Consider the following 24,218-nt stretch of genomic DNA (forward strand, 5'->3'; position numbering starts at 1 on the left):
AGCTCAGTCTTTCTGCCTTGGAAATGGAAATAATAATATTCCCCACCTCTATAGGACTAAATAAGGCAACGTAGCTCAGCACATTCTGAAGATTCGATAAATGTTAACTATGATTATTACGGCTAGCACAAGACAGGAAATTAAAGGTCAGCTGGTCCAATCCTCTCATTTGAGAGAGGAGGAAACTTTGACCTGACAAAAATCATGCAGCTTGTTAGTAGCTGAGCTGAGACTAGAGTCCAAGTCTTCTGATGTCAGTCCTGTGCTTTTATGCAATAAAGGGAATGATACATCCCTCGGTATCAAAAATATCCAAATCCCTAAGTATTTACGGCGGGTTCTCCCTCCCTGATGACATTTTGAAGATTGGACTATTTGTATTTGTTTTAAATTCATTTACCAATGACCCTGTCCTAGGGGTGAGCATGAATAAGATGACCTTCTCAAGGTTTGCCCCATATTGCACGTCGGTAGCCAAGGGCCAGCTTCCTGGACTTCAGAAGGAATGGCAGTGGGAGGGGCTACACATCTGGTGTCCAGATGCCAAAGACACCCAGTCATCAATCCAACAGTCCCTGTTTTACTCGTGAATATATTGAATCTTGGTTCACTCAGAGCCACACGTCATGTCCAACAGCAAAACGAAGACCAGAACTTGGATCTCAGACTTGCTGCAGGTGCTTTTTCCACAGAGCTCTCATGGGGAAATAGGATTTAAGACTCTTTGTCTGCATACCCTGATCATGTATACCCAAGCCTATAAACATGCTAACTCCTCCTACAGAGTCACTTACTCATTTCAATGTGTTTTCTCCCTTTCTTTTTTTCCTACCAGCCACAAAGGACTGAGGCAACTTATTGGAAATACAATCATGAATAATGAAGCGTGCATAAAAACACACTCTAGTATCTTAGACCAGGGTATCCGGACCTGTGCTGTCCAATGTAGCCACCAGGCCCGTGTGACTATTTAAATTTAAATCAATAAAAGTTAAATACAATAAAAATTTAGTTCCTCAGTTTCACTGGCCACATGTCAAGTGCTTGGTAGCCACACGTGGTTAGCGGCTCCTTATTGGACATTGCAGATCCAGAATATTTCCATGATTGTAGAAAGTTCTACTGGACAAAACTGTCTAGACAAGTAACCAGGTCCTATAGTTCTACATATCTGCAATAATTAAGCTAAAATTTTGGCTAAATAATTAAGCTAAATTATCTGCAATAATTAAGCTAAAATTTTGTGTTATTAAGGCAAAACAAAACAAAACAGAGAGAGGAGAGAGAGAAAAACCAATGCGAAGTCAGTTGTGTCATTATCAGTTTCTCAAGGGAAACAAAGCTTTTCTAGCTCTTAGTCCTAAAAGAATTCCTCATACAGGGTTTTATAGAAAAGATTACTGAGTGACAGAGCAAATAATGTCTTCAGAAACCCCCAGGGACAATGTAGTCACAAATTTCAATGTCAGGTTTTATACAGACTCACCACTAAAGTTGAGGGTATAATTCACTAGAATTTAACTAAAGGAGAACACTCTTCCTCGCAGGGGGGCAGGGACAACGGTGGAATACTTATTTTTGGTTCTAGGGGAGAATACCTTAGTGACGTTGGTCAGGTGAATCTGTCTAAGGGAATGACATTTGTTCTGAGACCAGAATGACAAAACGAAGCAGCCACTGGAGGTCTGGAAGAAGGACATCCAAATAAAAGGAAAAGCAAGTGTAAAAGTTCTCAGACTGGAAAGTATTGGCAGGTTTGAGGGAGGAAGAAAAAAAACAGTGAACATTGCAGATGAGGCTGAGAAAGGGAGAAGATGCTGGACAAGTAGCCAGGGACCAGGCTCTGTAGAGTTTTATACTCATGGTAAGAGAGTTTAGCCGAGAGGTGACTTTATAACTTCAGGTCTTGGAAACATTGTTCTGGCTACTGTGCGAAAGGTGAGTATAGGGACCAAAAATCTGGATGTGAACAATGTGATGACAGCTTGGAGTAAGGTGGCTAGTAGCAGAGGTGATGAAAAATAGCCTAGATTGACATATATTTTAGGTATAAGGTCAATAGGGCTTGCTGATTGGCTAGCCATGGGGATTAAGGGAAATAAAACACAATCAGAATGGCTCATGTATATTCTCTGAACAAATATCTCGGTGGCTCAGGACAACTTACTCTGACAAGGGAAGACTTGGAGTGGAGGACTTGGATGTGGGGAGAGGTAAGTCAATAGTTTGGCTTGGGTGGTGGTTTGTGTGAAATGCCTATTAGATATACAATTATAGTTATCAAGTCTGGAGCTCAAGGGAGAAGTCAGGTGGAGATAAAGATTTGGAGTTATCTGCATATAGATGGTGTATTAAAGCCATGAGACCCAATGAGATCATCCGGGAAGAGTGTCTACAGAACAGACACAAGAACCTCAGAGCTCTCCAAAATTTGATGTGGAGGAGGAAGAGACAGACAAGGAGACAGGAAGGTAAGGGCAAACCAGGTGAGAGTGGCATCACAGAAGTGCGGGGAGGGGAATGTTCAAAAAAGTATGAGGGCTCGACCGTGTCGAATTCTACTGAAGAGTCCAGAAAGTTGAATCTGGGTAGGCTTTGGAAATATATAGATCATTAGCGACCTTGAAAAGGGCTGCTTAGGTGGAGTGACAGGATCCCAAAGAAATGGGAACAGAGTTGAGGAGCTGAAGAAGAGGAGACCTTGGGGCGCCTGGGTGGCTGAGTCGGTTAAGCGGCCAACTTCGGCTCAGGTCATGATCTCACGGTCCGTGAGTTCAAGCCCCGAGTCGGGCTCTGTGCTGACAGCTCAGAGCCTGGAGCCTGTTTCGGATTCTGTGTCTCCCTCTCTCTGACCCTCCCCCGTTCATGCTCTGTCTCTCTCTGTCTCAAAAATAAATAAACATTAAAAAAAAATTAAAAAAAAAAAAAAGAAGAGGAGACCAGAAAAGCAGATCTTATTTTTGAAGATTTTGGGGAAGGCATCAAAGAAAGGAGTGGACACAGGAGGGTCAAGGGAGACGAGCACGATCAAGGGAGAATTGTTGTTTAATGGTTATCATGCAGGCATCTTTGTATGTTGATAGGATTGATGTAACGGAACGGGAGAAAATGATATTGCCAGAGAGAAGTAAGTAAAAATAGGTAGAATCCAGGAGACAAACGGAGGGGTGACCTTTAGAAACAGCAACACTGCCTGTGGGAGGTAGTGTTTGCGGGTGTAGATGTGGGTGAGTAAAGAAGCTGGTGGTGGAAAGACGGAATAACTCTCCTTAAATAATAAGGAAGGTCATCATCCTGGAAGATGGAAAGAATAACGCGTGGTGGAGATTTAGGGAGGAAGGTGAAGGTGTGAAAGAGTTGATCCAGGGACTGAAAGGGCAAATTTGCCAGAAGTGTTATAGGGCCCCTTGGCCATCATAAATTTAAATCGAGCTGCTTCTAGCATGGTGTACGATGTTCTTAACAGCATTTTGCTGCTTAGGGACAAGCAAAGGAGGTGAGGATGGTTACGTTTCCCCAGGACTGGGGTTTTGCCCAATGAAGGGGAAAGCAACAAGGGAATTTAGTGTGTTGGCAAGAGAATAATTATAGTAGAGCCAAGGGAGGTAGGGTCGGAATAGGGGCTAAGGCTGGTGGGTCACACAACCTCACTGGACTCCAGGTCTGCTCCAAACCGTCTGCTGACAATCTGGATGACGAGTTTCCCTTCTTCCTTAAAGGGAGCTTGTCAGTGACTTATGTTTGCTACGTCTAGTATCCCCCCATTCGTGTTATGCGACCAATTAGAAACCGAGTGTTGGGCGCCACATTGGATGGCAGAGTCAGTCCTGAGCACAGAGGAAGACATCTTCCCTGGGAACATACGCTGTGCGGCCAAGTTTCACCACGTTGCTTAGACCTAAGGGACAGTGTGGCCCGCGGGAAAACAGCCCAGACCTCCAGAGTGAAGATCTGCATGTTGGTCAGTGTCTGTTGCCCTTACCAGGTGAAAAGTTTCCCCCACATCCTGAGCCTCTGATCTCTCTCATCAAAACTCTGGCCCTGCCTGAATTACAGCCTGTTACAGAGATCGGATGAGATGGCGAGTGTGAGACCCTCTCCAGGGTAAGGAATTCTGGAGACGTGAACTATCACGTTGTTATTAAGACTCTGTAAATTGGTCTGCAAATATAGGTCACCAAGGCTTGTAAGCAATTTGCCTTAGAATGGGAAACTGATGAAATGCTTACAAGGAAAGGCAAGTGCATTTCAAAACAGAAGCAATGGGAAGCAACCCTCTTTCTTTTTTGTGCAACATCCTTTGAACTCGTGTCTCTCACGGCTCAGGATGTTGCTGCAGCCCGCAGCCCCGTGTGTCTGGAACTGCACCAGATTAATTCCTGAGTCAGTCTGTGATCCCAACTTAGTGACTTTACCCTTCGATAACTCGGTCATCCGGGTAAAGTGGGAATATTAGTACCACTCCCTTCTCCGCTCACAGGGACATCAGGAAGATTAGATTTTTTTAAAACACAGCAAACAAATAACTGGAAAGTACTCTCGGTTACTTTGAGAAGAGGTTCGTGTAATGTGAAGTGTCACTATTATTAAGTGTGAGGCAATCCTTCCCACCCCCAGCATGTCCCAGGGCTACAATGTGAGCTGTGGGACAGGCTATTTTTAAATCCTCATCTCTGGAAGCATATGGTCTTGCTCAGTGCCAAAAAGAGAAAACTGACCTGCTTCATGTTTGTTTGCTTGTGTGTTTTGATACGATTTTCTATGTTCTGGTAAAGATTATCTTTCCTACTCTAAACTTTTTTTTTAAGTTTATGTATTTATTTTGAGACAGAGAAAGAGAGAGAGAGAGAGGGAGGGAGAATGAGCAGGGCAGGGGTAGAGAGAGAGGGAGACAGAGAATCCCACGCAGTCTCCTCGCTGTCAGGGCAGAGCTCCACACAGGGCTCGATCTCACCAACCGTGAGATCATGACCGGAGGCCCCTACTCTAAACTTTTAATATGAGTGCTAAGGTTTTCCCGGAGCACGGTCCGAAACAGAGCATGGCAATATAACTTGCTAAGGCAACGAGAAAGACCGTCCTCAGGCAACAGTGTGTATATTACAGATCTCCTTCCCTCCGTATCAGTTCAAAAGTTTCAGTGTTGGCCTGGCTGTTTATTACTACTATTATTTTATTTTTGTTTTTGTATTTTATTAATATCAACTACTACTGACTGAGACCCTTATGTGCCTCAAATATACACCCTGTCCATTGTAAGTTTCATTTTTGTGACCCTCTGTAACTGACCTGACTCCACACCCTCTGTTTGCAATTTGGCAAGGCTGTTCTGAATCTGGTCAAACTTCTCACTCACCAGACTTGATTTCTGACACCAAATCCCTGGAAGATATCCAGCTGATCAGCTCAAAAAAGAAAGAGATGAAGGCACCTATTTCATGAGATCACAGGACGTGACTTTTGTGCAAAGCCAAAAACAGCAACAACAAAAGCCCCCATTTACCCTCTTAAAGTAAAGAAAGAAGGATATGAAGGTTCCCATAACTGAGTTTTTCTTTCTTTCTTTCTTTCTTTCTTTCTTTCTTTCTTTCTTTCTTTCTTTCTTTCTTTTTTCTTCCTTTCAATTAATTTCTTTTCCTGTAAGATTCAGAATCCAACTCTGTTGTCTTTGGTTAAAGTGATAAGTAAAAATAGAAAAGAGGGGTGCCCAGGTGGCTCAGTCAGTTAAGGGTTGGACTTCGGCTCAGGTCATGATCTCACAGCTCTTGAGTTCGAGCCCTGCATCAGGCTCTGTGCTAACAGCTCAGAGCCTGGAGCCTTCTGATTCTGGGTCTCTCTCCCTCTCTCTCTGCCCCTTCCCCACTCACTGTCCCTCTCTCTCAAAAATACAGAAACATAAAATAAATTTAAAAAATAGAAATGATGAAATTTTATTTTTTAAATAAAAAATTACTTTTTTATTTAAAAAAGTACTTAAATAAAAAATTACGTTACTTAGTCAATAGAAAAGGTCATTTTTATATCAATGAGGTTGATGGGGAGCATCCAGGAAGACAAGGCCTGCATCTTCAATTAAATGGCTGAATCCAGAAGATGTGAAAGTGTTCTGTGTGACCCTGGGAGGGGGGGCAATAGGAGAACCAGTTAGGAAAATTCATTAGAATTCAAAATAAAAGTGTTGCGAAGCTTTAGACACATCCGGTCCTGGGAAGGTCTTCTTCAAGTAGTAGTGAACTGCCTTGATTAAAGAGGTTTGAGAAGAGGGATGAGCATTTGCTGGGATACTGGAACAGAAATTCTGACATTGGCCACCATGTGACCAGGTAATTTGCAAGGTCCTGCCTAACTCTGAAGAGCTGTCATCCTGTGGATTAGCCAACAACTTCAAATCCTTTTTCATGGGTAGACAAATAGATACTGTGAGACCAGCTTGTGTTTTCAAAACTCTTCCAAGTGTACATATAAAGTCACTCCCATTTTTTGCCCCTCCTTGCCCACTTTAACTCAAATCCCAACATTTAGACACCAGGAGAGGAGCCAGGGTGAATAGCTTGACTTGTCCTCCACTTACAAACAGAATTCTCTCACTGACATGCATTGTTTTTCTCTTACCATTTTCATCGGTCTGGTCCAGAAGCATGCCGTCCCCCTGCTGTAGCCCCCTTCCCTCCTCTGTCTCCTCACAAACCCATCTGTCACACGTGATGCCTCTCTAGTCACCATCGCATTATAGCCCATCATTGGTCTAAAAACGTCTCTGACTTTCCCTTTCCTATAGCTCCCCTCAAATTTTAAATCCATAACTCCAGCTTGGTTGGGAGTTCTGACTCCAAGTAGATTGATTTACCAAGAAAAGCCTCCACTCGCTGACTCGGTGATGCCACACCCACAAAGACCTTCTCCATCTTCTCTGTCTACTTTGTCACCCAACTCAAGCCTCACGTCCTCCAAGAGGCTGTCCCAACATCTGCAGCCTGTTAATGAGCTCCTCCTTCTCTGCCCTCGGATAGGTCTCAGAGCTACCGCTGGAATAGCAAATACAGCCTTCCATCTCTGTTTTGTTTGGGTGTGCCTCAGTTTCCCAACGCGGGGTTTTAAGTTCCTGGAGGGTAGGGACCATCTCTTACATGTCTTCTGTAACCTACCTGGTGCCCAGCACGCTGTTGGCCACAGAGTGATAGCAACAACCTTTCACCTACGTGGTGGGCTTGAGAGTCGAAACAGCAGTTCCACACGTCATTCATGGGATGTTCCCAGCAACAAGGTGCGATCTGCAAGGCAGGTAATGAATAGTCTCGTTCGGGGGAGAAAACTGAGATGCAGAGAGCCCATTATACCTGCACAGGTTTTCTAGTTCAATGCGCCCTTAATAATAACTATTAGGCGAGTAAATAAATGAACAGCTCTTGCCGTTCAAAAATTTGTGGGGAACCAAAGGCAAGTGACCGTGTATTTGGCAAATGTCCCATCCTGTTGATGTAGGCTGACCTCCAAAATAGGCCAAAGTCCACTTTGTATGGATGGACTCAGGTGGAGAGACAAATGGCCCATGTCTCTTCGACTTTGGTCATGTTCCACTAATGAGAAGAGATCCCAGTGAGAACCACGAGTGTTTTGGTGTGTGTTTGCCTGGAAGCCTGAATGGAAACCAGCAACCTCAGACATTGCTCTGGGAAACCTCTGGGCCTGCCCACCTTGAGGCTCCTAGAGCTTTGTGACCAAGGCAAACAGAAGAGACCTGTCTGAAAGAGGCCTTAGGCACCAAACGATCCTCAGTGCCCTTCACTTCTTTAACTACTAAATTCACCCAATCCCATTGATGTACATTTTAGAAGCCTTTGGAAATGTGTTCCTGTTCCTCCAGAAATTGCCTCCGAATTTTCTAATAAAAAGTCCTCCCGCTTTGTTCAGCCGAGTTCCTTTTCCCCTTCTTCTCTTTGACAATAAAAGCAACTTAGGCACCAACGCTCAGATCTAGCAGGTGTTTGATGACACGTCTTCTATGATAAGTGTGCATTACATAAGTTCATTGAAGCTGGCTACCATAGCTTTTGAGGCATTGTTACTGCCAGTCATAAAACTATCCTTGAAAACCAGTAACCCGGGGCGCCTGGGTGGCTCAGTCGGTTGAGCGTACGACTTCGACTCAGGTCATGATCTCACGGTCTGTGAGTTCAAGCCCCGCATTGGGCTCTGTGCTGATGGCTCAGAGCCTGGAGCCTGCTTCTGATTCTGTGTCTCCTTCTCTCTCTGCCCCTTCCCTGCTCATGCTCTCTCTGTCTCAAAAATAAAATAAAAAAACATTAAGAAAAATAATTAAAAAAGAAAAGAAAAAAGAAAAAAGAAAGCCAGTAACCCAAGATATTCCAATGAAGTTCTATTTTTTTTTCTCTTTTCTTTTAGAGTCACCACTTACATGTGGGGTACTGGAGATAGGAGACAGGAGAAGTCAGGAGATGGGTGCTTGAATCCTGATTCTGCCCCAAAATCTGGCTTTGTGACCCTGATGAAGTCACCTCCAAGCTCTAAGCCTTAGGTTGCTCTTAAGTACAACGAAGAGGTGAGAACAGGGACTGCCAAGGGCTCGGTAAGTTCTGACATGTCCTGACAAGAGGACAAACTGGTGGGAAAAAAAGCGATTTCAATCAAGTCGAAACACATACTTGCCTTTCCTCACCCAGGCTGTGTTTTACGTAACTGAATTTGCTTCCTTTTTATTTATTTACGTTTTAAGATTTTATTATTTCTTTTAAGCGATCTCTACATCCAACGCAGGGCTCGAACTCTCAACTCCATGATCAAGAGGGGCACGCCAGCCAGGTGCCCCTGCTTCCTTTTTTTACTGGCACATTCAACAGTCAGCAGCAGGGGAGCAACGCTGCCCACACAGCTGCGAGAGGGAGAATGTGCGGGAATGCATGTGGAGAAGGGCCATGCTGCAGAGTCTAGGAGACACAGACGTCACGGATACTTCCACGACATCACACCTCTTAGTTCTGGCATTACATTATATTAGAATTACAGGACCTTCAGGTACTTTAAAGTGTAACAACCTATAGGAGAACTAGTACGAAAGAAATTTCCAGTCCCACGGTTGCCCCCGAAAAGGCATTCGGAAACGAATTCTGCAAGTTAGATTACTCTCTGGGGAAAAACAGGAAAAAAAAAAAACAACGGTGAGAACAAATTTTCATATCAAGAAGAAAACAAACGTCCCCTTGATATTCATTCCCTCAAAACGTTCAACTAGCCGATGTAGAACCATGCCGTAGCTGCCCCACGCATTTCGGTTTGTACCAGGAAAAGTTCACGTGCGTCAGGGACTTGACCTTTGAGGCAGCCCTCTGAAAGAAAGCGTTCGTCACTGTCTCCGTGTTACACGTGAGGAAACCAAGGTCCTGACACAGGTCTAGCAATTGGTCAGTGTATTCAAATCGCAGGTGGCAGAGTTGAGAGTTAACCCAGATCCCTTGCCTCCTGATCTGGATTTCTCTTTGCTACTGTGTCCTAAGGCATTCTTCCATACGGTCTCACACGGAGCTCTTTCTGGCTTCAACCACAGATGTGAGTAAGTATCTCCAAGACTGACTCAGGGGTTTGGTTTTGTTCTCCAAAGGGCTAGTGTAGAATCCCAGCTATCAGAGCAAAGTGCTCCCTTACCTATGCCCCAAGCCGCCTTCTTCAGCTGAGGACCTCTCCGGTACTCCAGTACTCTAATACTCTGGGGCAAGTTGGTGGCCAATTCAGCACTGAAATCCTCTCATTCCCCTCTTATATTCTTTGGTATGAAAAACCAAAGTGATTCAGCAGATTAATCACCAAATAAAAGATCAAGAATTTTGTCTTCAAGTCACTTAATGGTCCCGCTGGTCAGGGTTGGACAGTCAACTTTGACCTCGGGTTCTCCAGTGACTTCTATTAACCAACTTCACCAATATAATCCAGAGAGGCTGAGGCAGAAACAAGTGTGACTGCCCATGAGTCATTAATTTTTGACCTTCAGCATGTTTTGAAAATGTGTTGTGAAATGCTTACCAATCAATAATTCCATCACCGGGCAGTAGAGAAGCTGGGAGTTGTGCAAGAGGGGAAGCAGGGCATTAATGCCAGTCACTTAGGAGGCTCCAAATTCCTGCTGAGGGCAGGACTTACAGCAGGGCCCAGAGACGCTAGGCTCCCATAAAAGTTTTTAAAGGAATCAAAGGCGGAACCAAGGACAAAGGAAGAGTGAAAGTAGACTCCTTTCCTTGCACAGGATCAGTAAAGTGGGGCTAGCAGTTTTTGCAGGTACTCCTAAGCCAGTGTGTCTGTCCTTTTCTGTTCGGGGCCGGGACAAATGTTATACCCCAGGCTGCTACAGGGCATCCCTTCTCCTTGCCCCAGACGGTAGCCTGAGCTGCCAGCATTGCAAGTCTCACGAGTGAAGGAGGGGCCTCGTACAAGGGGAAGGGTCACAAACCAAGGAGGTGGAAAACTCAGTTCAAGCCCCCAGCTGCCCCTTGCTAGGCCAATGACTCTGGGAGTGGTCACATCATTTGTCAGATCTTCAGGCTCTTCCTCTCTAACGAGAGGAGAAGGCATCTGTCCCATAGAGCACACGAGGCTCAGAAGTCATGAGGGATATGAAAAAGCTTTGCAAACTGTACAAATATGAGAACCTATTAGTAGAAAACCCACCCGTCTGATTTTGCAAGCTCGGACAGAAAGAGCCTCCTATTTAAGGAATGGCATGATCCCATGAATGGGGTATGACTTGTGGTTAGAAGAAAAATCAACACTGAAGATCGTCCCATGCAGATGACAGAGGAGAACTTTCGAACTTCTAGTTTGAGTCAGTCCCTGGTAGCTGTGAGCAGCGACGTGCTGGTAAATGTTTAATGCCTGGTTCCCTGGGATGGAAAAGCCCTGAATTGTAGCATTTGCTGATTTCCATGGGGTACATTCTTGCACCATGGCTGATTTCAAGCTAGCAATGTGACATCACTAAACCATGAAGTAAAAAAAAAAAGTTGCTCACGATTGGCTTTCACTAATGGGGGCAAGCCAGCTGCGGCACACCACGGAAACTTTGCTGACAGCTTAGAGGAGGATGATGAACTTCGGAAGCCTTCTTGACACATGGGGCTAGCGTTTTAACACAGCCACAGTGTCTCCTCCTCCAATCATCCAAAAAATGGAAGTTCTTATTTTTGTATTTGGCATTTTTATAGCAAATCATCACTGCGAATCTCTTGATGGACATTGTTGAGCTCTCGAATATAGTGCTATCATTCTTAGCAATGTTCCTCAACTTTCAAATCTGATAACGTAAGAGATCAGTAAGCACGCTGGAATGGAACATAGCATGAATGGAGCCAGAAAACCTGAGATCCAGCGGTAGCAAGCCCATCTGTGTGACCTTGGACATACAGGTCACCTCACTGTCTTCTCTGAGTCCCAGTTTCTAAATCTGTAAAATGGGAATATTCCTGCCTCACAGGACTATTGTGAGGTCACAGGAAATAATGCAAATCTGAGAGCTTTGAGAACCACAAAATCCTATTTGGCCATGAATTATTATTATTTATTTCAAATAGTGATTGCGAGACATTACCTTTCATAATAATTATCAACCTATGCTGTGCTGGCCAGATCCTGCACCGGAACGAGCACCTCCACCTAGACACCCTCCAGTGTCCCTGCCAAGAAGAGTCACTCTCAGGTGGGGCCTGTGTGGCACGAGAATGCCCCCCAGGGGTCTGTGGGGTAGCTCAGCTCTATTGTACCAAGCCCAGGAGCATTGGAAACTGCTTGTGCCCACAAAGCTCCACATCAAACAGCACGTGGAGGTTAAAAGCAAGACTGAGCCCAAGTTCTGCCTATGTAGAGCTGTAACAGTACCACTAAAGAGCTAGGCAATGGGGACTGCTGGAAAAATTTCCCCAGCCAACTTAGACCATCTTTGAGGCAGGGTGTTTTTGGGGTGACGGCAGGGGGAAAACTGAGGAATATGCATTTTAAACAAGTGCCAGTTAAATCAGATGCACTGGACAAAAACTCTATGATGGAAACCTTGATGGAGGGAAGCAAAGAAAGGGTTCTCCATGGATGGGGTGCCAGGTGCTTGATAGAAAGCAATACCTCTTAAAGGAAACCATGGTTGTGCAAGAGACCCATTTCTTGGTTGGGCTTCTTCCTTCCTTTAATATAATATCACTGTCCCCATCCACCCACACACGCACCGGGGGATCAAGGTACGCTGGTCAGGCACACAGTAGGTGGTCCGCTGAGGGCTTTGCAACAGCGAAATCATTCATTGTCTGCCTCCAGCTCCTACCAAAGCTTAGCGCAGAGAGATGATCTCAGAGAGATTTATCTAAAGCACAGTCTGTCGACCCACTCCAGATATCTTAAAGGAAAAGTCCATTGATCCCTGTGTCACTAGTCAACACACCCTAGATTCAACCTCAGCATTCTATTTTTTTCCCTCCACCTATTCGGTCAACCAAAACTCATCAGACTCCATCTATGTCAGGCACGTGCACAGAGCTGGAACTCTAGGATGCGTGGGATTGCCTTTCTGTCTTAAAGGAGTTGATATTCTTGGAGAATTCAGAAACTAAGCAGTCACAGCAGCACACGGTAAGTATAAGTGAGATACTCCAGGTACTGAGGGATACAGAGGAAGCAGAACCAAATTGTGGTGAGCATTGAAAGGAGATCAGAAAAACTTGCCAGAATGGAGGACGCCAGGCTTCCAAAGAAAGGGGGATTTCTAGGAAGAAGGAATTGCTTGTGCAAAGCACAGAGACATGAGCAGGGGGGTGTCCTGAGAGAACAAGTGTCTTGTGTTAGAGACTATATGAGGTGTGGCAGCAGCTGGGGCTGGGAAGTGAGCATGTGAAGAGCCTCATCGGCCATGTCAGGAGTTTAGACTTCACCTTGAAGACAAGGTGCAGCCTTGGCAAGGTTTTGAGAAAGATTAGGTTTGCATTTTTTATAGATCAGTCTCTAGACAGGCAATAAGAAGAACGGGTTGGAATAATAAGAAGGCAAGTTAAGAAGCCATTGCAGTAGCCCAGGTGAGAAATGGGGCAGCTTTGGCCCAAAGTAATGGTGTTGGAAGTGGAAAGGAGAGGAGGCATTTAAAGAAAATCAAAGACACAGAGTCCCCATGATTGACTAGGCATAGGCTGGAGGTTGGGGGACGAGTCATCTAAACAAGCTGACATTTGTCTGGCAAGGGCAGCTTGTATATGTGATGCTTTAACAGAGATAATGAATACAGGGGGATGAACTAATTTCAGAAAGAAGTTAACAAGTTCAGTCTGGAATATGTTCAGGTGGCTTTGGAATATGTAGGTAAAGAAATTTTATCAGTAGTTATTATGAGCCTGGAGTTCAAAAAGGGAAATGAGATGGAAATGTCAGAACTTTCCTGCATTAGATGTAAAACTCTTGCTATAGACATGTTCATCATCCCTGAGGATTACCCAGTATTAAATTCCTTTTCAAAACTGGTGCCAGAAAAGAATTCCAACAATCAGGACACCTCCTTCAATCAGAAAAGGAAAATTATGTCAGTCATCACGTTTACCTTTTTTCGCCTTGCCTACCAGGAAGCTCAGAGTTATATGTAACGCTCAATTGCAATAACTCTACTAAGTCTTATAACTAACATATTTGCTTTCTTACCATTTTCAGGGCTTTAGGTTTTTATTTACAATATGGCATCCTCAGTGTATGTCCCATATTAGAAATTGCCTCTACCTCCGTTTGGAAATAGAAAGTATGTTTTCACTGAGGTTGGGCCCTACCCACTTTGAACATGTTTTAAACTCCTGAGAAGGAGTTTTTCTTTACAGTCTATGAGAGTAACTATTTTTCCCCGGGGTACAAGAGAGAAAACAAAAACAAAAACAAAAGCAGCCCTCTTCAGAAAGGGAATTGATCCTCTGGGACCAGTTAGAGCCAAGGGGGCCAGAAGCTTACAGGTCATTACAGAAAGCTAGAGCCATTGGTTCAAAAAGAGAATCCAAAAGGTATGAGGAGCAAAATGTGAGCAGAGGAGTTCCAGCCCAGCCCTTTCCGCCCGCTCAGCTGAGCGGCACCATTTACTCCCAACATGAGGCAGGGCTACAGCGTAAATAGCATCATAGAGGGTTTGGACAGAAGTCCTTTCAGGTTATTAAGGGCTACCTTTAGCCTTTGAGGGAAAAGAACATGTCACAATACGAGCAACTGTTGTATTTTCTAAATGCTCTTACATCACTATCTAACTTAACCCCTTTCAGTGTTCTGACAGGCAGGTAGTGCAGGAACTGTGGTTATTCACACTTTAACAGCTATGTGTCCTCTTGCCTAATGTTTCTTGGAGCCACTTTTAGGAAAAGAACGCCGGGCTGGGCTTACTTCCCTCCACTGAGACCTTTCATAGTTAAGAAAGTATAATAACAAGACCAAATGTGATGCTCTCTGATTTTCACCCAGAACATTCAGCTTCTGGAGCACCGCTGCCCCCAGCACAGTATGCCACCCCCAAGGTCAGCTGGGGAAGGTTTCTTGTCTCCGCTTCATAGCTACCGATGCTGAGTCTCGGAGAGGCGCGTTAGTAAGTAGTGTTCCCTCTGAGCAGGAGTTGTAGCAATCAGCACTAAGACCCAGTGCTCTTGGGATACTTCCCCACCGTGGGTCCTCTGAAGCTTTCAGAGGGAGGCCCTGCTTCAGGCTGCAACACCTCATTCACTGGCATAGTAAGATGCTAATGATAGAAACCCCCAAATGGACAGTTCTAGCTAATTTGAATTCCCTCTTCACTAACGAGTGTGGCCGCTTGGTCCCACACCATTAGTAGTGGGCGAGGACCCCTTCTTTCCTTCGGATAGAATCACCTGCCTCTGGGGCACCTGCGTGGCTCAGTCCGTTAAGCGTCCGACTTTCATTTAGGTCATGATCTCGCGGTTGGTGAGTTCAAGCCCCGCATCGGGCTCTGTGCTGACGGCTCAGAGCCTGGAGCCATATAAAAAAAATAAATAAAAAAGAATCACCTGCCTCTGGTTTCGCCAAGGAACAGGCCTCAGAGCAGTCAGGCAACCTGGGAGCAATCGGAACAATCTTCAGAGGAGTCGATGAAAATTAGGACAGTGGAAAATCAATAGGTCTCACTAGGCCAGTCTCAGAAGGTCTTCTTAGCCATGTGGCCTTAGGCAAGTCACTTCACCTCTTTGAATCTCAGTTCTGTCTGCAACATGGGTCAATAATAACCTCTGTCCCTCCTCTGCTCATAGGCTGCTTATGAAGATCATAACTGTGCATTATTAGCACCTGGTAAATAGGGATATGAGGAGTACTGAGTCCCATCCGTGCAGGAAGCTCCAAAACTATAACTCAAGGAACAGAGAGGTGGCATGGGAAGTGGGTAGCACTCGGGGGTCAGGTGCTACTGAGCTGGGCACAGACAACATGGCTAGGTTAGTGATACGAGAGACACTGCAGCGACATACACAGCCACACAGTGACCCCTTTCCACATACACCCAGGCGGACAACGGTCGTTAGAAAATACAGCCAGAAATTCTTTTTAAAGAATCAATTACTTCAACAATTGTAGTCGGCAAGGGAGACACAAGTTGTATGCTTCCTACAATCAATCAATCCCATAAACCTCTTGAAACTTGAGTCAGAGAATTTGTAAGATGCTAAATAACACACATGTTTAAACCATGACAGCTGAGGGTGGGGAAGACACGCTAGTCCCTTTAACACATATAAATGAAAATATCACCCTGGTTTTTGCAGAGTTATGAGGAACTGTCAGTTTTCCACTAGGAGACCAGAGTCTAAAAATCATAGACAATAAAGCCAGAAAACCTCTGAGAGGCCACTTTTCTAATTTATCCTCCCCTCACCCATTTTACAGAGAAGGAGAGTAAGACTCAGAGAGCCGGGGCCTGCGTCCAGTCATACTACAGGGTAGAATCAGATGGCAGCATGAGTTGTGTCCCTTGATGCATTTAATCCAAAACACATTTATGACGACTTACTAATTTTTTTCTAGGGAAACAAGGATGAATAAGCCAGAGTATCCACTTCCAAGAAATTGAGTCCATTAGGGGAGATTAACATTACGCAGCTGACTCTGGTACAAAAATGATATGTGTGATATTAACAGTGATCCAGAGTGCAATGGGGACACAGAGTTCAGAGCGGTCTGTTCTTCCAGAAAAGGCCCCACCCAGGAGTTGGTATTTGAGTGCATTGAGTGGAAGAGTATCCTGGGCAGAGGGAACAGAGCGAGCTAAAGCGAGGGGCTGCAGGAAGAATATAATATGTTCTAAGAGACACGCACAAAGAGTTTGAAACCGCTGGAGGGTTTATAGAAAGTGCTTCAGCACAATCTTGGGGGATGTCAACAGCTCTCAGCTGCCACCCTCCACCTCATTTGGCACGCTCCCTGAGGCTGTGGCCTGTGTCCACCTAATGGGCCAGTACAACACCTGGCCAAGTGCCGATGGCATTGTGGGGCTTAATGAATTCCCTTTGAAGATGAGAGGACTGTGAGGGAGAGAAGAATTTGCCACTCAAGTGAGTCAACTGGAACGGAAGGTGTGTCTGGCCACTCAGGCCCAGCTCTCTGGCTAGTCGACCAGACAGCCCGGGCCACCTCCCCTGGGTCCATGGGGTTCTACTAGGGAACATCAAGTCTTTTTTCAGCAAGTAGTTCCTAAGCCGCAGCACTTCTGGCTCATCCTTGTATTTGTAGTTTTACCAACATAATTGATCCCAGAGCTAGGTCTCCGCCATACCCTTTGGTTTCCTAGGGAGTGATGGTATATTTAGGCTGCTTTTAGAGCACCAACACAGCCCAGCCTCCTGGGGATAGCATGGAAGGACATGTAAGAGGCAGACTTAAATAGTCCTGAGCTGTGTAGTCATCCTTTTGGGTTCTCTGAGCTTCCTGTCCTGAGCTAAGGTTTTTCTCCTGGGGTTAGCTGAGGCACCAAGAGATAAACAAAGCTTTAAAGGGATTCTCCCCATTGGAAAGCTGCACTGGAACCCAAGACGCTGCTTCGCCCTACCTTCTGATGAGTGCGTCCAGCCTTCCAATGAGTACACCCCTGTGTAGACTCTCTGAGGTGTGTGTGGGGCGGGGGGGAGAAAAGACCACACGAGCTTGAAACTTCTCTAAAATGCCCTTCTTCATACGTTGGGTCTACAAAATGTCAAAACAGCCAGGTAAATCACGCTAGGATTCATCATGGCAGTGGGCAACCAGTCAACCCTGATATTTAACTCTGAGCCACCCAAACAACTCTTGGTGACTAAGGTTTTTTCCACTTACACCGGATTCTTCTGCTTTCACCACACAATTATATTAGCAAATGAGATCCCTGAGTAAGCAAAATAGGCCCTTCACACACACATTCCTTAGCCTACTACAGATAATTCGGAGTCAGGGAACATTCATTCACATAAGCTTTTCAAAATACACCTCCAAGCCATTTTCACCATGGAATTGCTGTGATCTCAAAAATCAAGTGTGTGCAAAAGCAGGCAGCCAGTGGTTTGCAAGAGAATGAGAACTGAGCAATGAACAAAATTAACACTTACAACTTATGTAACCGGCAAAAGATTAACACCCAGAATATAGGGGAAGGAGGAGGCCCCTGCACATCCATAAGAAGGAAAAACAACAGAAATAAATTGGCAGCCTTTATGAACATGCACATCACAGAAAAGGAAACGATCCTTAGGGTACGGAAAGATGTTCGACTTCGCTACTAATCAAAGAAATGCAAATTTGAAAATTAAGAGATGCCATTTCACACCCATCACATTGGCCAAAATTTTAAAGTCTGATGATGCGAAGTGTTTATATGAAGAATATGAAACAACAGCAAAGCACAAACTCACTGATGATAGAACTGGAGAGAAATTTGGTAATATCCACCAAATTTGAGACTACCTATATCTTATCCACCAAATTTGAGGCTACCTATATCTTATCTCACAGGTATTCCACTCTCAGATATACAACTGAGAGAAACTCTTTCCCTGTATGCAAAGAGCTTTACACAAGGATGTTCACTGCATCATCGTTTACAGGTGAGAAAAGAACTTTAAAGCTCCATTAGTAGAGAAATGCTCAATAAATTGTAACCCGTTCATAAAAAAGGAATATGATATTGAAGCTAAAGTGAATGGAATGAAACCAATGTGCCAATACAATTATATCTAAAATAATAATACTGAGTGAAAAAAGTAATTTGCAGAATAAATCGGTATTATGCCGCTTACGCAAATATGAGATGCGAAACCGTACTCTCTATTGTCTTGGCCACATACTTATGTACCAGCCATGGACAGGACACAGATATACCATCTTTGGAGTGGTAGTTGCTCTGGGAGGGGAAAAGGAAAAGGCCTGGGGAAAGATGATCTCCAAAAGGACTCCGTTGTCTTTGATAATGTTTGTTCCTTTAGCAAGCTAAACGTGTAAGGAAATGTTAGAATTCTTAAAAGTCAGGGTGATGGGAATATGATTGTAAAGGTCAGGATAGGTTCGGTTTTGCCTCAGTAACAAAAGTCCTGAAACTCTGTGACCTGAAACAAAGTTTCTTTTTTCCCTCCTACATAGTGGCTTGGCAGAAGGGTTCTGTTTACTGTTGCCACTCAGGGATCGAGACTGAGAGTGGCCACGACCTCCTTGCTATTGGCTGTACCAGAGGGAAACAAAGAGCAATTGCATGGTCCAGCCTGGACGTAGCCCAAGTCACCTCCTCTCACAACTAATTGGCCAGGACTAGTTATGTGGTCCTGCCCTGCCCAAGGGGGGCCAGGAAGTATAATCCCACAACGAACCCGGAAGTGGGAAGAATTGGAATTTTTTTGGCTGACGTCAGGAAAGTTTACCATAACGGTGTTTGTTACAGTCCTCATCAGTTCGTTTTACATGTTTGAATTATGTTTCCTATTTTGCCACACTGGGGTTGGGGGAAGCCCCGGTCTGGGAATCAGGAGGCTTGGGCTTCACCGTGAGGAAAAGAAGGTGAAAGAGGCAAGGGTAGAGACGGCATGGCTCTCGGCTCCATAGGTCTGTTCCCAGACCACTCAATGGGATTGTCATACCCACACTGATGCTGCAACTATCCCTTATTCAGAAAGGGATCTCCATGGAAATGACTCTGAGCAGGCTGACCTTCCTGGCTTTTGTTGATCTCCAAGGAGGCTGGGTAGGCAACAGGAAGCCTGATACAAAGAGATGTAGTGCATCGAGTGTGGGTCGTAAAGTCCAAAGTCTTAACTACATGCCAGGTCTGCCACTCACACACTTCCTGCCACCTTGGGCAAGTTACCATACTTCCAGGGTCTATTTTCCTCATCGGTGAAACGGGCATAACAATAACACTTCCATCTTTGAAGAGCTGTGACAAACAAATGAGGTATGTAAAGTGCGCTGTAACTGTAACGTGCTGTACAGACGTTCACTATTATTAATGACCTAAATTTTGCTGCAAGGGAAGCCTCAGGCCAGATTTACATTTCTGGCCGACAATGACTCATACAACTTCCCTCACTAGAGCCACCTGGTTGACAAAATGGGCCCAGGCATCATCCTGTGGTCCAACCGCTTGAAGAATCTATTGATTTCCTCTTGTGAAAGTGAGTGTGGGAGCAGGGACTGAGCATTATTGCAGATTCCCTGGGGAATTTGAGGGGGAGGGTATGATTCCCAGGAGCATGGCCAGGATGGGGAGGGGTTCTTGGCTGAGAAGGAAGCCTGGGTCCCTGGGACTCATTGAATATTCGAGCCAGAAGAGGAGAGGAAGGAGAAAACAGCTCTTTCAGTCCCCTCATTTTCCAAAAGAGGAAACTGAGGCCAGGAGAGGCAAAAAGGATGGCCCTTTTCCAACAGCAATAGCGAGTCAAGAGAGTTGGCGTTCACCTAAGGTCTTCAATTCACTCAGAGTAACCAGGGCAAGCTCCTGCCAAATACCTTAGTTTCCTCATGTGCAAACCGAGGGGATTGAACTCTATCCCCAACAGTTATTTCTAGTGTGTTATTTTAAGAACACCCAGTTCTATCACATATGAAATGCAGTAAAACCCTCCCTAAAGGTGAGCTTTCTGATCCCGGTTATTGATTTTGCAGGTCTGGCTCACAGGAGTTGTCTCCTGGCTCCAGGAGTTGTCCTTCCCACACACCCTGAATGCCACCTGTTAGCCCTCCTCCCTATCTTGCTAAAGAGCCCCTTCTCACCTGTATTCTGTTAACCCTTAGAGCGTTGATGCTCTTGACTCTACCCATACCTAACAAATATCCCTACCTACTTGTGTTACTGGCCCGGGGGTTGGGGCCAGAAAAACCTTCATTAAGCTGCAGAGAACACAGGACACCACTCAGGAAAGAGCTCGTGGGCACCTGAGTCCGGTCCCAGAAGTCACTCCCAGAGGATGCTTTGCACACCAATATTGCTGTTGATAACACTTCCCCAGAGATCTCAGGAAACTACACAGCCAGATGCAAGGGCAAGCCTGACCTTACAGCAGGTGCATCCTGCTCTGACGGTGCAGCAAACTCTGCAGGAGGACCTCTCAGGCCACGTTACCTGGGGCCTTGCCACTGAGGCCATCACAGGCCCCTCCCCACAGCTGCTAAGTCATTCTGCCAGCAACTCGCAGCAACAGAGAAAAGACTACTGTCCCCATCTGTAGGAATAAGAGATGGCCATTACACCTGCAAGACGCTTCACCTGGGGGGCACTCAGTCTACAGAGCACTTTCCTACCCATTACCTCATTTGATTTTTATGAAGAACTGAGAGCCAACCAGAGAAAGGATTATTCTTCTGTGTTCTAGATAAGGGGGTTTGTGTGAAGCCCAGAGAGGTTGAAGGACTTAAGTTCAGATCTGTTGACTCTAATGCTGATTCTTTCTCTGTAGTACGCTTAAAGTGTTATCGTTTAATTATAAAATTCTATTCGTGACCGAGCCAGAGGGCCACTATTTAAATCACTTTCAAATATAAAGGCACTCATCGCCTGGCTTCTGCCCTTCAATAAACAGCTCAGGGGGAGAAACCATTTGTGAAACCAAAACGGCATTTACATTGTGGTTTGTGCCGTATCTGGTTTCTAGAAGCCAGGTCTTTAGTATCTTTCTGTCCCTTGTCCACTTTCACCTTCTACCTGGATTTTTATTTGAGTCAGTACAACTGAGGAAAGGATGATACAAGCAAATGCTCACATGAGTCCTGCTTGCCGTACGTGTGTGTGTGTGTGTGTGTGTGTGTGTGCAACCTCAGAATGTCAAAGGGAATGTAAGGCTGGGTATAGCAGGAGCTCCTTCCTTACTGCTTAAAATCCTCAACAATTCCGCATTGTTTGGAGTGGTCCAGAAACCAGCAGTGTTAGCATCACCTCAGTTTATTAGAAATGCATCATTTCAGGCTTCCACCCCCAACTCACTGTATCAGAAACTATATTCTGATAAGATCCCCAGAGGTCTGCATGCAAAGGTTGAGAAACACTGATGTAGAGAACGTGACCCAGATCACTGACCCCAGGGGTGAAGTCCTTACTTATCCTGGCTGCCTAAAGACAACACTCACCAGTCCACACATTCCCACACTTCCCCCTCTCACCTTGGCTCCTGCAATGATCTCTTCCTCTGGTGTTCCCCTAAACCAAATCCTTCCCGTTCTTTGAAGTCTGGCTCAACATCCACCTCTTCCAAGAAGCCAAGCCCGATCCTCCTACCAGGGAGTGATTGTTCCTCTTTCTGAATGCCAGTACCCCAGGCCACGCACCTTCCATCTTGGATTATAATTTTTATGAGCATAATTCCTCTCGAAATTGTGTGCCCTTCACGGTCAGGGTCTGGTCTGATTCATGTCTATATCTCCCAAAGCCACACAATACTTTGCAAAGTTTCTACCATAAACGGATTCCTCAAGACCTTTATCCTTAATGTTTCTTTCTGTCTGTAATTGAGGTGTTCCGCACGATTAAGAAATTCACATTATCATTCTGGTTATTTAGACAACCATTACCACATATGATTAGGATCTGGACTTGGAAGTGTTTAGCTAAAATATTCAGTCACTATCATCAAGCATTTACACAGACTCTCCCCCTACCCCCCTGCCAAAATGCACACATACTTTGTTTATTTCCTTACTGTTAGAAGGGCAATTGCCCAGAATTTACTGAGGTAGAGGGGAAATGACCTCTCTACACCTGATGTGCCAATTCCAGACTGATTTAGCGTCTTACCAAGGAAGGAGAAAGAACTTGGTCCTATTACAGAATAGAACGTAGTACCCAGATCCCAAAGTCTCTATCAGGACCGCATTTGGGACAAACAAAGGTCCCCTGGCCCTCGTTCAGTCACTTAATGGAGAAGACTCCAAAGACAGAACGCCACTGGTGTTCTTCCAATTATAGAGTCATCTGATTAGAATTACAGTAAATGCATAGCTCAGTTTGCATTGTCCTGAGGTGAACCGGGAACCGGGCTGCTACGGTTGGAGCATCTGAGGGTACTGAACTCTGCAAGTCCACTGCCTTGTCACAGTTGGACACTCACGCAAGAGCTACCCTGGAAAGGGGACAGACACGAGTTAGGACGCTCCACTTCTGGGGACCCAGGAGTCCCAGAGGCCAGAGCAGGATATATAATTTCATTGTTTGAAAGAAAAACTGAGCACATACTCCAGACATGAAACCAACCTGGACCTTTGGAAAAAAGGTTTGCCTTTGGGATAATTTTAGAATTAATTGTTCCAGTTTATTTCTAGCCTGTTAGCCCTGAGCCTTGAGAGGTGGTCTACAAAGCGCAAGCTTTCCGAATCATAACGTTGTACTTTAGTCCATGGCTAAGTGAGTTTTCTTGTTCTGTCTGGCTGTAGAAGACAAGGCAGGAACCCTATAGAAGAATCACAAACCTATCCATCCCTTTTCACCTATTCCACTTACAGCGTGAGGGTTGGGGATCGTCAGGGTATCTGACCAAACCTGCCGGTCGTGTTATTGTTGTTTCTAATTTAACTACCAGATTGTTAAGCATTACTGCCCCAAACCCAGCCGGGGGGCGGGCACCACACTTTGAAGCCACCAAGTCAGAGTGCTATTGGATGAAACTCTGCTCTACTGGACCATGAAATGAGTTTTCAAAGGGACGGAGAATGACAATCGTGCAAGCCGTGACTAAAACGGTCTCACCAGAGCGGTAACGCTCATAATGGAGCAAAATGGAACCCCACCATGTGATGGGACTCTGCCCAAGCCCTCAGTAGAGCTGGGCCAAATCACAGCCCAGAGAACCTGGAGATTAGCTCTGGAACCTCTGTTTCCTCCTCCACAAAACTGGATTCATATGAGCATCATGAGAGACTTGGGTAATTGCCTATTACTTTTTTTTTTTTTTTTTTTTTTAAGACGGCGGCTGAGTTTAAGCGCCAAAACTCACTGGCTCGGTGACTTTCTGTGACTCTCTCATCCAGGCCTACCCACCTCCCAGGGTTATCATCCTCACCCAAAGAAAATGATAGGAGTTGGGGGTGGCCATGACTCAAGTTGGGAGAATGAAGTCTATTTTCTTATTTTTCAAATGTCCTTCCTAGAGGAGAGTTGAGAAAGCTCCCCAGTCTAGAATTTCCTATGGCATTCAGGCTTTGCCACTTTCCTTTCTTGATCTTCATGAATCCCAGGAATCGAAGATGCATCAAAATCAAGGAATACGCAGCACCCAAATCACAGAATATACACATGCGCACACATACCGTTGCAAATATATTTTTAAAAAACTTACCACATTTAATAGGCAAACTTTGAACTCTCAGGGAAATTCATGTTCAGTCAGGAGATGGGAAGGAGAGCATTGGATAGTGGGGGTGAAGGTGAAAGCTTTAATTGCTGGTTGTTTGGAGAAAACCAATCTGCCCATCCCTACCCTGGCAATTCCTGATCATGCTATCCATCACCCTCCATTTGGCCTACGCTGATTGATCACTACACGGCCTGTATTATACATCAAACTTAATTTGGTATCAGTTCAGAGTCACCGGGCCCTCGTCAACAGCAAATCTTGGAATCACGTAGAAGCCAGCTGTGAAATGCTGGTTCTGAATGCGTTGTGAAGAAAACTTATTTGCAGCTTGAGGTTAGGTGACAGGACAACAGCAAGAGGGAGGGCCCTCCCAGACAACAAACACAGGTAAAGGGTCATCCGAAACGAGGT

At 45.1% G+C, this 24,218-nt stretch overlaps 1 long non-coding RNA gene across 1 annotated transcript; it reads right to left on the reverse strand.

Moving 5' to 3' along the window:
- Positions 1 to 5,978: 5,978 nt before the first annotated feature.
- Positions 5,979 to 9,912, reverse strand: LOC124526521 (uncharacterized). The gene is made up of 3 exons (XR_006965687.1): positions 9,661 to 9,912; positions 7,146 to 7,271; positions 5,979 to 6,116 (listed from the first exon to the last, which is right to left on the reverse strand). It is a non-coding gene; the product is annotated as an uncharacterized LOC124526521 (long non-coding RNA).
- Between the last annotated feature and the right edge of the window lie 14,306 nt (positions 9,913 to 24,218).

The sequence above is a fragment of the Lynx rufus genome, unplaced genomic scaffold (genome assembly GCF_022079265.1).
Source record: "Lynx rufus isolate CCGP_SWC_20201006 ecotype Redwood Valley unplaced genomic scaffold, mLynRuf1.p SCAF_5, whole genome shotgun sequence".
Lineage (NCBI taxonomy): Eukaryota > Metazoa > Chordata > Mammalia > Carnivora > Felidae > Lynx > Lynx rufus.